Raw genomic sequence first — 18,456 nt, 5'->3', positions numbered from 1 at the left:
GCTCCTCTCTTTGGTGCCGTGTCTTAAATATTAGCCGAAGGTTGAGACATTAGCCTCAGGTGTCCTCATCTCTGATAACCCCTTGCATTTAGGAATGTTAAGATTAAGTGAGTTAATATGTGTAAAGTGCTTGAAAGAGTTTCTGCCAGACTGTAAGTGCCATAAAAATGTTAGCTTTTATTATGTGATATTATTATCATCAAAGGGAATCTTCTGATGTTAAAATTAGGGAAAAAGCCCCCGGGGTGGGGGGGGGCAGTGGAGATTGCAGAGGAATGCTTCCAGAGGCAAAGTGGGGAAGAAACAACCTTGTGCCAAAAAATCAGAAGCTGAAAGGCTTTTTTTTTTTTCTTTTCTTTTTTTCTAAAAGTTGAAAGGCTCTGAGTTTCTCAGCAGAAAAGAAGCTGGAAGAACTAGGGCCGTCCCGTTTATCCGCTGTTGCTGTTCCTCTTTCCATGGCTGGGGTTACCCAAAGTCAACTGCTGTTGGGAAGCAGATGCTCCTCCTCCTGACGTGTCCTTAGAAGGTCAAGGGTAACCTAACGCTGTGTGACAGTGCCTGTGACCATCACCGCACTTCATCTCATCACCCAGGCGTTTCTTCAGGTCACCTCATCCCAAGAAAAAGGGTGAGTACAGCCCAGTGTGGTGTCTTGAGAGAGAGGCCATATTTGCCTTTTTATTACAGCACATCGTTATAACTGTTCTATTTTATTATTATTGCTGTTAATCTCTTACTGTGCCCAATTTATAGATGAAACCCTGTCTGTGTGTATAGGACAAAACATGGCATCTAGCCTGCCGTACTAGCTGGGGTTTCAGGCATCCATCGGAGGTTCTGGAATGAATTCCCCATGGATAAGGGGGACTACTGTTTATAGAAGGAAACCTTTAAAATATTGGGAGAAAACAATTTCCAATTAAGAGTTCTACAGCCATCCAAGCTTGGAGTTGTGGGAATGATGTATACTGAAGACATTTTCAGACTTGCAGAACTGCAAAAACTTTATTTCCTATGCATTATTGCTCCGGAAGCTACTGGAAGACAGGCTCCCTCCGCCACCTCCACCCCCAAAGGAGGGAGTGAGTCTCAAAGAAAGTGGAGATGATAAAGGCGGGGCTAGTAACTGGAGGACTGGGCTTAAGAAAAAAGCAAACATATTTTTAAACACCGTTTTACATACATTTGCAGTAACAACAGAGAAAATCCTCTGGAGCAGGGGTCTCCAACTTGAACTTAAATCAGCTGGAGGCTTAGTTGAGACAGTGCACGCTTCCTGGGCAGTAACTATTGTGTGTACATCTTTTGGAGAGCTACCAAGGTTAATGAGGGTCAAAATGGGGCGGTTGCAAGCTGTGGTACCTGCGGCAGAAACACGGGGGGTGGGGGAGGGGCCGTGGAGCATGGGGGCTGGGAAGCAGCCGCCTACTGCAGTAAATGAAGTTTTCCTGGCGCACAGTCCCGCCTATTTGCTGGCTTGCCTTTGCTGGCCGCTTTCCCATAACAAGGGCAGACTAAGTCTGGGAGTCTTTGGGTGGGGGCGGGGGGAGGGGCCCTGAGGCCCACAGAGCCTGAAATATTTACCATCTGGCTCTTCACAGAAGAATTTTGCCAACCCCCATTTTAAGCGATCCGCGTTTCTACACCTGAAACCAATACAATATTGATGGCGGGGATTAGCCAATGAAAAATTTATCAAGTCGGTGTTTATCAGAATAAAAACTAAATGAAAGAAAAGCAAAAATGTACCCCCCCAAAACTGAATGTCGACAGAATCCTAAAAATGTTAGCGCTGGAAGAGACCACGGGCAGGTGCACTGTTCACGAAGGAGGAGACAGGTGTGTGCGGCGGCGGGGGTGGGAGTGGGGTGGGGGGTGGGCAGCTGGTCGGGGGTCCTGGGTGGTAGGGGGACCTTTCGTCTTTCTCCAGGCCCTGGTCCCTCCCCTCCCCCCAGCCCTGTGTCTTCCTCCACGCTGCTATCGTCCGCTCATCTACCGTTGGCTTTAAGTGGCTTTCCATCGAGGTGGGGTATGAAAAAGCCACTAGAGTAAGGGCTCATGAACGAAAAGAGCACGTGACCAGGGTGTGTGGGGCGATCTAGTCTGGAATCCGGCAGTCCTCAGGGAAATGAGATGCCCAGAGTGTGATTTGCAGTTGCCCTCTACTGTGAAGTCTTCCTCTAGCTTGTTGGCAGTGATTTTATTGGTGCAAGGTATGCTTGTGCCAACTGGGGGCCTATAATCTCCCCAGTAGAGGGATGTGTTATGCCCCAATAATGGGTCTGTGATTAAAGGAGCGAGACTGATATAAAGCGAAGGTCAAGCAAAGCTTTATTTCGTGCCAAGCATCAAGAATCTAACCGAACGTTCGGGGCCGCACCTCTTACAAGAGAGGGCGACCCTTCTCTGTTTCACAGACTAGCTTTTAAGGGCAAAGGCCATGCGGTCAGGCCCGGCCACGCACAGGTGGCCAATGAGATTGTAACACACACAGGAAACTCCACAGTGATGCTAGGTGACCAGTTGAGTTACAATTTCCCCTAGTCGACATTTGAACCAGCCCATTACACCTTGATTGGGATTGGCGCCCAAAAGGCTCCCAAAGGGCGGGGCCTGTACTCCTTGGTAACCAGGGAGACAGTATGCATCCCCCCCACTGATCTATGTCTCCACCTGGCCTGACCCACCTTTGTATCTGGGCTTTGTTACCTGGAGCTGGTTTCCAAGACTTGTTTTTAAGTGAATCCCCTGGGGGAAGGGGAGCAGGGACAGTTTAACTTTAGTGAAATCCTCTTGCTAAATAGGCTAAATAGGTCCTTACAGGATGGGAGTGGGGTGCAATGGGCAAGGTTGGTGGGGAGAGGGAAGGGAGGGGCTCTGCTCCACACAGTGGCTCAGGGTCCCAGGCTGATGGCAGCTCTGCCATCTTCAGCAGGAGGCTTCCAGGCACACTGCAGTGGTCCCCCCACCCCCAAGCCAGCAGGGAGTGAGGAAGGCCATGGGGGAGGCTATGGAGCTCCATGTCATTTCTGCTCCGGTTCCACTGGCTAGAACTCAGCCACCAGCCCGCCCCTAACTGCAAAGGCAACTGGGAAATTTGCACATACCTGAAACATCAGGAAACACAGGATGGACTTACTTTACAGCAATATTTTAGATACCATTCCAAATCACATGCTCAGTAGGTTTTTCTCCGACTTTTCATGTGTGTGGCCATGGGCCCATGAAGGAGCAGGTGGATTTTGGTGGTCTTCCCCATTCCTCTTGCTAAAGATGTTATTATTGCCCAAAAGTGCTTATAAAGCAGTATTCCCTTGTTACTGCTTGCATCTTTCCTCACTGGAAAGTGGAAATGAGTCAGGTGGATGTGGTTGTTTTAAAAAAATATTTTATTTATTCCTTTATTTAGAGACGGGGCTGGGGGAAGTCATGAGCAGGGGAAAGGGCAGAGGGAGAGGCAGAGAGAGAAAATGAAACAGAGTCAGCACCGAGTGCAGAGCCTGACACAGGGTTCAATCCTGGGACCCTGAGATCATAACCCGAACCAAAATCGAGAGTTGGATGCTCAGCTGACCCCGCCACCCAGGTGCCCCCAGATGGGTATTCTACAGGCTTCTTTTGTCCCGCCTGACTGTCAAAAGCACTCGGTCATTGCTATAGACGAGCAGTTTCATTCTATAACTGGGGTAGCTGAAAATTAGCAGGTGGGGATTTTAGCTGAGCCTTAAAAAAGACATTGTCTCTGCAAGGACTCAGACCGTGGGAGAGCGCCTACCTAGTCTGAGGCTAAACAGACTAAAGCAGAAACAGCCTTATCCATCTGCTTGCGCTGACAGGTCAGAGTGGGGCATAGAGCAGACTACTCTTCTTTGGCTTCTCTGTCATCGTTTAAACAGGGGACAGTCCTAATCCCAACTACAGGGGGATGTCATCCAGGCCAGCACACCCACTTGCCTAGGGTTCCACGGGCCTGTGGCCTCCATGGATTGGGTCAGCAGGCATCCTGGATCCTGTGCCCACATTTCCATCCCAGCTCTAACAAAAGCCACTATAGACTGGGAAAAGATGAAAACTCACTGTGCCCCACCTTAGCCACCTGGTTGGCTCTCCCAGCCCTTCCTGATCACCAGGAGACATGGTGCTCCCAGCAGGAGGAGCGGACCTGGAGATCACACACCAGCATGGGGCCGTGGGGCTGGGCAGCACCCAGTGGGGGCAGAGTCGAAGCAGGTGGGGGAAAGGGAACTCTAGAGGCATCAGAGATAAATTGCACTTCCCTTAAAACACTACCTAAGGCTGTCCCATCCTTACCTAGGGGCCATTTGTTTGCTTTTGTAGTAAAAAATGCTTCGATTTAGGGTGGGCTTTGGGTATATGTTCACTTTGCTTTACAAATTCCTGCCATCTAGTGGCTAAATTAAGAAAGCATCTTCTCTCTTGAACAATGATCTGATCCTTGAAATGTCAGTTGGGTTTTTTTTAAGTGCCTAATGCAGAGTAGATGTTCAAAATTATTTGACGTAAAATGAAATGTGGTTCAACCAGAAGTTTCAAGATGTAGTATGTGAAACACACAAGGATGTGAAAGAAAACAGACAGACTTGATGGCTAAGCTCTTGTCTGTGTTCTAATCAGTAAGGATCTCTCCTAGGAGAGGTTTGTCTAGAGAAGGGGAGAGAACTGGACTACCCCAGTGGTTTTGACATCTGTCTGGACATTAGCATCACCTGGGATCTTTTAAAAATTCCACAGTCCAAGTCACATTCCAAATCAATGTTCTTCATTTCAACATACTTTATTTGAAGCAAAACAAGGGCAAGGAAATCCAAGATTTTCGAATTATATGGGATGATTATTTACTTGGTGAAAGGCTTCCTCTCTTTATGAAAAAATTCACCACAGGATTTCTTAGTACAGCTGACTCCTTTTCTGTATCTTAAATTAGTTAAAAAAAATTTTTTTTAACTTACTTGACAGACAGAGATCACAAGTAGGCAGAGAGGCAGGCAGAGAGAGAGGAAGGAAAGTAGGCTCCCCGCTAAGCAGAGAGCCGGACACGGGGCTGATCCCAGAACCCTGGGATCATGCATGACCTGAGCCAAGAGCAGAGGCTTTAACCCACTGAGCCACTCAGGCACCCCTCTTAAATTAGTTTAAAAACCCAATTCTATATTCACCTACTTGGCAATTTTTTTGGGGGGGGGGTTAAAGCGAAACACATCAACATATTTGTCTAAGTCATTGGCTCTATATTTTTGTACTTGTCCATCCAGCAGACCAGAAAACAGAAAGAGGAACTTTCCAAAAGCCAAAGAGATTCCCCTCCCTCAGGGCTGCCGTGTATGGGTACATAGGTTGTGCACTGCACAACTCCAAGAGGCCTGGCCACATTGCCAGTGATGGGAATCACAGCAGCATGGTGGGGCTGCTTTGACACTAGGTGTTGAGAAGGAAGAAAGAGGACTGTTTGACTTGTGTCTCTAACATGAGAGCTGGTTGCCCACCAGCTCAGTTTAGCAAGAACCCCCAGTCAAACCCAGCAGCTGTCACTTTAAGGCCAGTACTGTTTCTCCTGGGATGGCTTCCTGCTGGTTCAGGTCATCTCTCTCTCTCTCTCTCTCTCTCTCTCTCTCTCCTTCTAAATACTTTCTCTGAGAACATTTTTTAAAAAGACTTGTTTCAGCTCATCCATATTCAAGAGAACTTCATGTCTTGTGCTCTAAACATGAAAAACTCAACTAATAGAAAGATTTTGTTTACTCCCCTGAACACACATCATGACTCATCGACCTTCCATGTCAATCTTGCCTCTACTGACCAAATACTGATTTCCCCCCATATTCAAACACAAGTTTAACCTCTTCTCGAAAATATGATCAGTTTTGTGTTTCAAATGGCCTTGGAAATGTGTTTACCTGTGAGGGGAAGCCTCTCTCAGTGGGGAATCACAAAGCAGTTTCTGGGAGGGAAAGGGGTGAGCCTTGCTTGCTGGCGTGGATGGTTTGGCCTCCTGCGGAATAGAGGACTCGTAAAATTGATGTATTAAGAACAGAGGTGCTGAGCTGCTTTAGCTTCTGGCCAGGCCAGTCCTTTCATTTCTTCCAGCAACGGGGTCTTCAGTAAATGTCAGAAGCTGTCTTGCAAAGTCCTGAGTCTGCGGGCTCCCCCCATCTCCAAAGTAGCTCCAGGAATTGTAGACTCTACTTTGCCCCTCTTTGCCTTCCTTGGCTGCCCGGAAGCTCAGAGCCATTTGGGGTTTCCAGCATTCTCTATTAGCTTGGCTTTCTAATGGAGTTCTTCCAAACCCAGTGGGTCTTTTGAAGTTGTGTTAGTCGGTTTGGTTTTATGATTTCTGTGCCTTTGCTCTTCAGGTAGCTCCACATCCCTTCAGGAAAGGAATGAGAATAAAGAAACACACCAAGTGGAAGTACGCATCTCTAACTCCGAGCCTTTGCGATCTCGTTAAGAGGCAGGCACTAGGGAAATGAGAGACCAGGAGACCCCGGACCCTGCTTCCTGCTCACGGAAGAGGAAGGGGTGGCTGGGGACAGAAACACGCTTTTGCTGTCCTTTTTCTTAACACATAGGAATCACGGGACAGAAAGCCATAGCAGTAAGCGGGGACAGCATGTGCCTCTCGCTCAGGTGACAGGCTCGGGTGATCAGATCCACCTGGGTTCAAACCCCAGCTCCACTGTGCACGGTCAGTCACGTGCCTTATCCTCTGTTCTTCAGTTCATTCATCTGTAAAATGGAGATAGTAACTCACACTCCTTGGCTTTCGTGAAGATTAATGGAAATACTAAACATGAACGCTTAGCACAGTGCTTGGAGAATGCATAATAGGGGCTTAATATATATTATAGCCAAATACACTAAGTATAGTTTTATCATTTTGTTTCCAGCAGAAAGCTGGACAGCACTGCGTGAGTGGCTGTGTTATTACCCATCATTCCAACAGCAAGCACAATTAAAATTGTTCTCCTTTGTAAAAAGGTGTGGAGGCTGTGGAAAGAACAACTTCTAGGACAACCTTATTTCTCTCTTTAGAAGTTTCCCCAGTGTTTCTTTCTGAATTTTTATATCTGTAATGCAACTGTAGTGAGATACTAGTTTAATAAGACAGTTAAAGGTTTGATTTGCTCATGGTGATCTTTAATTCAAGATAATTGGATGCTTTCTTTGCAGTTTCCTTTTTCCCAAACTTAAAAATTAACAGTATATGCTCTCAAGACACGTATCAATAAAATCACCAAGAGGTAAAGCATTCTTATATTTCCTGCACTTTTAGGAAAAATGAGTTTGTTGGAAGTTGCTCTGTTTCAGAAAGGTCAAATAGAAAGTTCTGGTTCCTTCCCTTCTGGGATGCTGAATTCACCATGAGACCCACACTTGCCGTATTTGAATTTTCCCAAGTCGTAGAGAAAGTGTCCGATATAAAAATGAAAATTCTTACTGAAACGATGATTCGATAAAAGACTTTTTCTAGAGGACAATTAAAATATAAACACATTCCCAAAATAATTGCTGTTTAGGGAGTGAAGCTAAACTTGCAAATCTCAGTTAGGCTAAACCTGCATATAATTGAAATGGAAAGGAAAATGGCCAACTAACAGTATCTGAAACAAATATCAAAATACAGACAATTCTACTGTTACTGGCTTTCTTAGGAATGCATTATTTATTTCATAATTGGGATTATATTTAATTCTCTCAAAGTACAAGGCACTGAGGGAGGGAGGGGCAGATCCTTTATATCCGTTAACAGTCTGGATCTCCACTCCCCCACCTCAGCCCTGCTGCCAGGCTCTGTAACCCTCCAGATTCAGGCGCCATTTATACAGATGTATTCGATATGCTCTTCGGGTTTTGTTTTGTTTGTTTTTTTTGTTGTTGTTTTTCTCTTCAACAGTAAAAGCACCGTCCCTCTCTAGGAGGATAATTAAATTTCCCCAGATGCGTGCATGTCCCAAGCTGTAGGCCCAGGATAATTGGAGCCAAGCAGCTATTTGTTCTTTCATTTAGATGGGTCCTAAGGCTTAGAGGTAGACAGGAAAAATCAGCGGCTTTCGAGAGCCAAGATGGCAATGGAAATGTGTAGCTAGGGTATGGCGGAACGACAAACAGAAGCACAATCTTGATGAGAAAGGACACTTGACGCTTGACCTCCATGGGGTAAAATAGAGAGTCCCCTCCCCCCCAAAAAGGGGACAGCCTTGACTCAGGGGTAAACAACTGTGGCTCCATGCCAAAGCAGGACCAGTGTCTGGATCTTTGGATTCTTCAAGAGAAGTCCTAGATCTGGCTTTTCTAGGAACTAGTCTCTGTTTTAAAAGTTAGCAACTCGGGGCGCCTGGGTGGCTCAGTCAGTTAAGCATCTGCTTCAGCTCAGGTTATGATCCCAGTGTCCTGAGATTGAGTCCCACATTGAGTTCCCCGCTCAGTGGGGACTCACCTTGTCCGTCTCCCTCTACCTACCACTCTGCCTGCTTGCGCACATGCTCTCTCAAATAAAATCTTTTTTAAAATTTAAAAAAGTAAAATTATCCCACAATATAGTTTTATTTATTTACTTATTTTTAAAGATTACTTGAGAGCGAGCACGTGCACAAGCAGGGGGAGGGGGAGAGGGAAAGAGAGACTCTCAAGCAGACATCACGCTGCGTGTGGAGCCTGAGGCACGGCTGGATCTCACGACCCTGAGACCACGACCTAAGCAGAAATCAAGGATAGATGCTCAACAGACTGCACCACCCAGGTGCTCTGCTACAGTTTCCTTTAAAAGGAACTATATAAAATAATGCATGAAATACGTTCACTCAGGTAATTCATAAAACACATTGAACAAACAGGTGGTTCATGACCATCACCATAAGTGTAGTGAGTAAGTAGAAAATAAGGGTGAAAACACAGCTGAGTTCGGGTATGGGTAAAAGCAAAAATCTCAGAAAGAACAAAGTATCTTAAGACAACTGGGTAAACCCCTGTGGGTGGGGCAGAGCATTTGTTAGGGAACATTTTTGGTGGAAAGTCTGAAAAAAATATAGACCTGGATTCTGTGTAGGCAGTAGACAATGGCATCGCTCACTTGTTCTTTCTCGACTTAAATATTGTTTTTCTTTTTTCTTTGTTTTGTTTTTCAGTCTGGTTTTTTGTTTTGTTTTGTTTTGTTTTAAATGTAGGCTCCACACCCAACCTGGGGTTGAACTCACGACCCCCAGCCGGCCAGGCATCCCAAAATGTTGTTTTATAATCACGGCAGAGTTGGTTTTTTCATCTGTGGTCTACCAGTTTCCTAGCTTCTGGCTTTCAGTTGTTTTGTCTTTACCAAGGTCATTGAATAGAAGGTGTGTCCCAGGTGAGATTCGGCACAGAGAAACGGCCAGAAGAAACTGAGCGATGGGAAATACAAGCCAGGGCAGCACCCCCAGGCGTGGCGGGCTAGTCTCCAGATTAGCCTAGAGGCGGCTTTCTCAGCCTCAGCACTACTTGGGGACTAAATCGCCCCTGCTTGAGGACCAAGTATACCCAGAACCACCATTCAAATTGTTAGAACTGGCAGGTGTAAGCACACATTTCAAAATTGCCGTGTTGGCCGATCAGAAATGGTTGACTGTCAGCAATCTCGGCGATTTCAGCCTGACCCGACTCTATGTCTATGTTCATTGGTATATAGCGGCCCAGTGACTGCTGGAGGGAGGAGAAAACTTGTTAGTCGAAAATAACTGCCACATCATTGAACGTCATAGTAACCAACTGTCGCAGTGGCTGTGTGTCTCAGTAGATTATAGAAATATTAAATATATTAATAGCCCAGCTAGGAAAAGCAGCTGAAAATGTTTTCATCAGTTTGCTGTGGGTCTATCAGAGGCGGAGAGTAAGTTCAGTGCCAAGAATAATGGCGTTGCCATAGCGTCTACTCTCTGCTAGTGAGATGAGAAGTCACCAGATACTAGAGCTTGCAGGGGCAGCTTCAGAGGCAGGCGGTGGAGTGTGGGGGCAGTGCTGGTGGAGGGTACCTAGCAAGAGGTGTTGGTGGCCCCGAGAGCTGCAGAGCCGTAGTTCTTCTGGTCCGTGCCACGCCGGATGTCGTGATATTCACTGGCTCAGCCACCTGAGATCTGGGACACCCAATCTGGTGGTCCCCGGGCGGCAACACATCCGATCTGGCACTGGGGCCCACGGCCATTTAAGGGGACCATCACTGGATGAGTTAGATGTGGTTCCTTGTGCTAAATCGTGGCTCGGACACAGGCATCATTTAGCTGATCCTAGCTGCGTCAAACGAAAGATCAGATCAGCAATTTCTAAAAAAATCAGGAGTGATTTGGAAATTATTACGAAGTCCAGTGAGCAATGTGCTACCACTTAGGCTACTTGGTAAGTAGTTTGAGACTGGTACAGTTTCATTTATTTAGGGTATACAGGGAGCACATGTATAATTTTATGTGTATATGGATTTTTATGTTCATTTTATTCCCACGGCAGTTGTAAATATATTTACTTCATTGGTGGCCATTATCAGGTGTTTAGAATTTCACTGGTTCCCAAATCCAATATTGAAGACTGAGCAATTATATTCTGTGTTTCAACATACATATTTTAAAAAAGGAAACATAGAAACAGAGAGGCAAAGGGCTCCTGGGTGGTTCAGTTGGTTAAGTGTTTGCCTTCGGCTCAGGTCATGATCTCGGGGTCTTGAGATCAAGTCCCGCATTGGGCTCCTGGCTCAGGGGGGAGTCTGCTTCTCCCTCTGCCTCTGCTCCTCCCCGCCTGCTCCTGTTCTCTCTCGCTCTCTTACTCTCAAGTAAATAAATAATCTGGAAAACAACAAAAAAAAGAAACAAAGAGGGAAGTTCAAATGCTTGCCCCCCACGCACTCTGGATGCCTTACTAACCTTTTCTGAGCCTCAGTTTTCCATAGTCCACGGGGTTGTGGGAAGAACTGAATGTCTGTATGTGAAGCAGTGGGGCACGTAGTAGGAACTCAAGTTCCCTCTGGAGTTTCCATTAAAGAAGGAATTCACGAGCAACCTTTTTCTGTATTGACCTGAGATGATTTACACCCAGTGCTTTATATTTCACTCAGTAGCGGTGTTCATTAAACCTATTCTACTGCCTGAATTTAAAGCACCCGAAATTTAAGGGTCTAAATATTCCAGAGGAGAGTGTTTGAACTAAAATTCCTGAACTTGGCTACAGTCCCTCTCTTACCTGTGATAGGGTAACCTTGAAGGAGTGCCAGTGGGGTTAATGATTTACTAAGCATGGCTTTTTCCCCAAAGATACTTGAGCTGAGACTTTTTCAAGCCTGAATAAGGTCACATTATTCTTTTTTCAGAAGATCAAGAAGATCACATCATGCTTTTGACAATTGATATGGAGATAGTTGTCCTAAGTTGGCATTCAGAGACATGAACTTTTTTTTTTTTTTTTTTGCTGAAAAGCTGTGCTCTTAAATCAGATTCTTCTATATGATAAATCTTCAGAAAGTACATTCTGAACTCTTTTACCCTCTTGAGCATTATATGTTGGAGAGAAAAAAAGTCTCCAAAAATTATTCATTTTCTTTTTTTAAAAAATTATTCATTTTCCTTATAAAAATAAATGAACTGTTTTTTTAAAAAAATAAAGGTGTTTTTTTTTTAAATAAATACAGGGAGTCATTGGGCTCAAAATTTCCCCACTACCTTCGCTAAATTAATTAGGTGGCATAAACAGTTTCTTTTTAACCGACACCTCTAAGCCTGAGGAACAAAAGAGTTTTAGCACAGAGGAACAAAGAGAAATGGTTTCACCATCACAACCCTGATGACTTGAACAGCGGTGGGAACCGAGGATCGTGGTGTGAAGAACAGAGGAAAGAGACGGGAGCATGCGCATTGCTGACTTGAGGGCTGTTCTTGTGGTCATGACCTGCTCCTCCAAGGACAAGGGTCTGAGTGCTCTGGTGAAACAGAAGGGGAGGTTGGGGCAATTCAGAATGCAGAGGGCCAAAAGGCCAGTGGTAGAATTGGAAAGCTTTGGGAGGTGTGTGTGGAGGGGGGGGGTGTGTCCCTCATATAATGATCAGATAGACATGTTCTGTTGACTTCTTTGACATCTCTCTAAGAGGTTTCTAGGGGATCACTTGATATTAATTCCCATTTTATCACTGGAGTATTTAGGAGAGTGGCCGTGTCTGCACAGCCCAGAGGGAAATGGATCTTTCAGAAGCCGCCAAACAATGAAGGGACTTTTGGTTGCTGTCTATGTGGATCATGTCAATTGCAAAATAATCACATTTACATCTGACCATGCCTTGTATCCTCTCTGAATGCACATTTCAGGAGTATTGTTTGGAGAACGTTTCTCATTTTTAAGTTCTTCCCTGCATGTCTTCTTTATTTCCAAAAAAAGAAAAGAAAGAAAAAATTGTGAGAATCTGCCAGGCAATGTGCTAGATGAGGGGCTGGCAAACTTCTTATGGCCAAATGCTTCTGTACAGCCTTTGAGCTAAGAATGGTTTTTACACTTTTAAGTGGTTGGAGGCAGGAAAAAAAAAAGCCACCCAAAAGAATAATATTTCATGACACATTAAATAAAATGACAGTTACATTGCAGTACCCATAAATAAAGTTTTACTGAAACACAGCCATGTGCACTGGGTTCCCCGCGTGGCTGTTTTTGTGCGGCAACAGCAAAGTTGAGTATTTGCGACAGGGACCCTATAGCTGGCAAAGCTGAAAATACTCTTTGGCCAAATCCTGTGTTGGACTCGGAGGATAAAGTTGTGACCAAGACTGACCCAATCTCTGACTTTGTGCTACTTACAGTCTAGTTACTAATGGAACAGAGAGGTAATGTGCACATAAAAGCAACAAGACGATAATTACAGATTAAGATAAATGCTGTGGCAGCAGCCGGCACAGGAGCAATGAGAAAAAGAGAAACTGTAGTCAGGGTGAAGGAGACCTGTGGTTTGAGGGGAGGTTAAAGAAATGACATTTATAAACTGAGATCAGGAGATCAAAGGAGCCAAGCCTGTGATGGAGGAGCCAGTGGAAAGAGCTCTCTGAGGGAGGAAGGCACATATGCAAAGGTCCTGTGGCCAGAAGATTTGTATGTGTTTCAGGCAAGAGACTAGGGAAGCTGAAGGTCGGTGACGGAAGGGTACATGGAGCCGGCAGTTCAGGCACGGCCCAATTCCAAGTAGCACAGAAAGCCATAGATGGGTTTTAAGCAGGAGGGTGACGTGAAACAATTAGCTTTGATTTTAAAAAATGATTCCGATTGTCATGTGGAAAGGGGCTGGAGGAGATTAAGCTATGAAAATACTGTGGAGGAGGTCCATGCTGGGGATGGCTGCTGGCCACAGACATGGAGAGAAGTGAACAGGCTTGGATCGAGACTTTGCAAACAGAACTGACGGTCTCAGCCCATGAAAAGCAGCGGGAAGGTCAGGATCAAGGATGCTGCACATATTTTTGACTCAAGCAACTGGATGGTTAGTGGCGTTATGTAATGAGGGAAGAATGCGTTGTTGAGGAGAGAAGCATCAAGTCAGCAGATGAATGAAAAAAGATGTGCAGGGCACCTGGGTGGCTCAGTTGGTTAAGCATCTGCCTTCGGCTCAAGTCATGATCCCAAGGTCCTGGGATTGAGCCCCTCATTGGGCTCCCTCCTCAGCGGGGAGACTGCTTCTCCCTCTGCCACTCCCCCACCCCTGCTCATGTGCTTTCTCTCTCTCTCTCTCTCTCTCACTCTCTCTCTCAGGTAAATAAAATCTTTAAAAAAAAGGATGGGTGTGTGTGCATGTGTGTACAGTGGAATATTCAGCCATGAATAATAAGGAAATCCTGTTGTTTTCAGCAACAGGGGTAGACCTTGAGGGCATTATGCTAAGTGAAATAAGCCAGACTGAGAAAGACAAATACTGTATGATCTCAATTATATGTGGAATCTCAAAAAAGCCAAAGGAGTCCCTGGCTGGCTCAGTCAGTGGGACATGCAACTCGTGATCTCAGGGTTGTGAGTTCAAGCCCCACGCTGGGTGTAGGGATTACTAAAAAAAAAATTAAAAATAAGGGGCACCTGGGTGGCTCAGTATGCTGTGTCTATGCTGTGTGAAGGCTATCTTCAGCTCAGGTCATGATCCCAGGGTCTTGGGATCGAGCCCCGCATCAGGCTCTTTGCTCAGTGGGGAGCCTACTTCCTCCTCTTTCTCTGCCTGCTGCTCTGCCTTCTTGTGATCTCTCTTTTTCTGTCAAATAAATAAATAAAAATCTAAAAACATTTTTTAAAAATAAGTAAGCCAAACTCAGAACAACCCAGAGCAGAGTGGTGGTTACCAGCGGCCATGGTGTGGCAGAAATGGGGATGTGTTGGTCAAAGGGTACAAACTTCTAGTTATAAGATTAACCAGCTCTGGGGCGCTCAGGTAGCATGGTGATTACAGTTAATAATACTGTATTATCTACTTGAAAGTCACTAAGAGAGTAGATCTTAATTGTTCTTCCCACAAAACAGAAATGGTAATTATGGGACATGACAGAGGTATTAGCTAATGCCATGGTAATCATCATTTTGCAATACATAAGTGTATCAGATCAACACATTTTACACCTTAAGCGTACGTAAGTTTTTTTTTTTTTGTAAGTTTTATGTCAATTATATCTCAGTAAAGCTGGAGGGAAAAAAAAGACTTCTTAGTGGAGAGGTCCAGCTTCTTCTGTAAGGGACCAAACAGTAAATATTTAGGCTTTAAAACCCCATGACCTCTGCCCCAAATGCTCAATTCTGTTCTTGTGGCCATAGATAATGACAGCCGGAGGCAATGGGTAAGTGCGTGAATGGGTAAAACCTTAGTTTGCCAGGACCCCTGTTGTGGAGTTGGATGTTCAAGTCTACAAGAGAGAGAGAGAGAGAGAGAAAGCGAGCTCAGAACTCGAGATACAAATGTGGAAGTCCTTGGGATTCAGTCATGAGCCTAGATGACTGGTATGGAGAGCTTATCAAAAGAGCAAAGAAGACAAGAAAGCCCAGGATCATGCTTGGAGGTATTCCAGCAACATTGTAAAAAAATGTTGGGTGGGTGGGGTAATCTTTATCAAAATTGTGTTCCTGGGATTCTTTAGGAACAGGAAACACTACCATAAGGAAGAAGTACTCTTTTTATACACCGTGTTGATCCAAAATGGACAGCCTTCTTCAGTGGCTCCCACTTCCATAATGGAGTGAAGTAAGAAGCAGTAGTTAAAGCTGCCTGGCTCCCCGTGTAGCTGTGTGACCTCAGGTAAGTTACCTAACCTCTCTGTTCCTTAGTTTCTCTACCTCTGAAAACAGTCATAAGATTGATTACATAGGTTTGCTGTGAAGGTCTGCTGTGTAGTATTATATACAGGTCCAGTATCATTACTCCTTCTCTCAACAGCTACCTTATTCTAGAAAGAATTTGCAGCTACTCGCTCTTATTGGTCCCAAAATACAAACCCTCCACTTCTCTGTTGGTTTGGCTCACACTAAAATGAAGCTCAGTTTTACTTACCTGACTCTGTTGCTCTTGTCATCAGAACACTACCCCACCTTCTCACGACAATGCGAATGGGGTACCCCATTTAAAAACCTTCTGGTTCCACCACTGTAAGACCTCCTCATACACCCATCTCCCCCCTGGTATGGGAGTCCCATGCCATGTGCCTCCTCGGCTTGAATTATGTATGCTGCGTCTAGCTCCCTTAAGCCTACTCATGGCACCAGAGCCTTTATCTTTGATCTAATTTCCAGAAGTGACTGATCCGACCTACATGGAAAGGACGTTCCCCTGGACAGCATCAGAGGATACGTAATCACCCAAGAAATCAGTTAATACCATCTTCACCTTGCCTCTCCAGAAAGCTGACTCTTTACTGGCCAATTTTCATGGAAAGGAGTTAGTCTAACATTCACCTTACTGGGTTCAAGTGAGGATTATTTTGTTTTGTTCTGGTTTTCATTTAATTGAGTGTCATTGTAGACTCATTGATTTTAACATACTGGTGCATTTCAGGCAATTATCATTCCACGAAGTTTTGACATTCACACTGTCCTACCTTTGATCAGCACCCACTCCTTCAAGCTGGTTTCTTTATCCTCTAGACATATTCCTCCTTGTCTTTGACAGAGCCGAGGCACAACGTCCTGACCTGCATTGTTCCTGCCCCAGACCTTGGATCTGCCAAATCCACAAGGATCTCTGCTTCCTGTTAGAGGGAGGCAACATTTACACACAAAACTCCTTTCCCTGAAGACTGATAATCAAATGGAAGAAAAAGAAACTTTTTGTCTTGCTTTTCTGGTACAAGCTCTACTTTGGGGTAAACAAGGAGCCCCAGAAGACGAAGGGAAGCTCTTCTGTTTTTGTTTTTGTTTTTAAGCTCTTCTTTACTGAGGAATTCCAGCTAGTGTTTGTAGACCAGAAGGAACGGTAGAACTAGAAAACTAGCATTTTGCAGAGCAGAAAGCTTTATTGTGGAAAAATCTTGGCTGTCACCACCTTAAACCAGTGATCAATCTCAGTGTCACTGAGAGCAGGACAATGACATGGTAATACATTAGATGGGATCATGGTGTTGGAATCAGGAAGAAAAATGTCCTTATCTTTCTTTTGAACTGCTCTTACTGTGGTATAATTTATGTACCATTCCGTTCGCCCATTTAAAGTGCAAAATTCAGTGGCTCGGAGTATAATCACAGAGTAGGGCCTCTATCTCCACAGTCCATTTTAGAATTTTAGGATATTTTCATTACCCCCCCAAATAAACCCCACACCCCTTAACCATCACGCGCTAGTGTCCCCAGCCCCCAGCCCCTGGCACCACCTCACTTACTCTGGGTCTATAGACTGGGCCTGTTCTGAACATGGAGTGAAGCCCCATGTGGTCCTCTGTGGTAACCACCTTCTTTCACTTAGCATGCCCTTTGTAAGGTTCACCCACGTCATCGCCTGTATCAGGACTTCATTCCTTTTGATGGCTGCATGATATTCTATTGTGTGGAGGTATGGCCTTTTGTTTGGCTACTCTTCAGTTCATGGACATCTGGTGGCTTTTATCTTTGAATAGTACTGCTATGAACATTCACGTCGACTGTTTATTTGAGTGCCTGTTTTCCCAGTTTTTGGCTATCCACCCAAGAGTGAGACTGCTGGGTTGTATGGTAATTCTGTGTTTAACTGAGGAACAAACAGCCAGACTGTTTTCCAGCGCAGTGGCGCCATTTTGAATTCCCGCCGGCAGTGTTCGAGGGTTCCAGTTTCTCCACATCCTCACCACCATTCGTCTTACCTATTTTTTTTGCGTATGGCCATCCTAACGGATGCGAAGTGGTATCTCACTGTGGTTTTCATTTGCTTTTCCTCTGATGGCTAATGACGCCAATCATCTTTTTTGTGTGTTTATTAGCCTTTTATATATTTTCTGTGGAGAAGTAGCTGTTCAGATCCTTTTGCTTCTTTTCTTTCTTCCTTTTTTTTTTTCTTTTTCCATTTCTAGATGTACTTTGTTAGTTTTTTTTTTTTCAAGAGCAGTTTTGGGTTCACAGCAAAATCGAGTGGAAAGTACAGCGAGTTCCCATCCAGATACCTGCTGCCTCCCCACACAGCCCGGGCTCCCTGAGCATCACCACCGTGTACCAGAGCAGTCAACCCTTCCAAGGGTTTAGACAAATGTGTAACAACAGGTAGCCTCCACTGTAGGTCATGCGGGGTAGTTTCCCTGTGCTGGAAACCCTCTGGGCTCCATCTCTTCCTCCCTCCCTCCTCCAAACCCCTGGCAAGGCTAATCTTTTTTATTGTTGTTGTTAACTGTTTCCTTAGTCTTGCCTTTTCCAGAACATTCCCATACCTAGAATCATACACTACACAGAATTTTCAGATTGGCTTCTTTTACTTAGTAATATACATTGGAGGTTCCTGTGTCTCTTTTTATGGCCTGATGGCACGTTTTGTCTGAGCACTGAATAATATTCCATTGTCTGGATGGACCACTGTTTATCCATTCACCTACTGAAGGACATCTTGGTTGCTCCCAAGTTTTGCCAATTATGGATAAAGATGCTATAAACATCCTTGTGCATGCTCCTTTGCCCATTTTTGAAAATTGTCTTTCACTGGGTTGTGGCCATTTTTTATACATCCTAGATATAGTTCCCTCATCAGAGAGATTGCCTGCAAACATTTTCTCCTACGCTTTGGTCTGTCCTCACTTTCTTGATGGTCTCCTTTGAAACACAAAAATTTACAATTTTGATGTCTAGTTCATCTGTTTATGTTGTTGCTGTTGCTTGTGCTTTTGGTGTCTTATTAAAGAGATCATTGTTTAACCCAAGGTCATGAACAGTTACATTGTCTTCTGAGAATTTCACAAATGTAGCTCTTACATTTAGGGCTTTGGTCCATTTTTGAGTTAATTTTTCTATATGGTGTGATTTCTTTATCTT

General features: G+C 44.7%; 1 long non-coding RNA gene across 1 annotated transcript; it reads left to right on the top strand.

The window, feature by feature from the left end:
- The first annotated feature begins 339 nt into the window (after positions 1–339).
- On the top strand, positions 340–16,811 carry LOC122896842. Its single transcript, XR_006382442.1, has 3 exons — positions 340–628; positions 15,117–15,274; positions 16,142–16,811. It is a non-coding gene; the product is annotated as an uncharacterized LOC122896842 (long non-coding RNA).
- The last annotated feature ends 1,645 nt before the right edge of the window (positions 16,812–18,456 follow it).

Source organism: Neovison vison, chromosome X (assembly GCF_020171115.1).
Source record: "Neovison vison isolate M4711 chromosome X, ASM_NN_V1, whole genome shotgun sequence".
Lineage (NCBI taxonomy): Eukaryota > Metazoa > Chordata > Mammalia > Carnivora > Mustelidae > Neogale > Neogale vison.
Note: the sequence above shows the minus strand (reverse complement) of the source record. Positions and strands in the feature narration are given on the sequence as shown.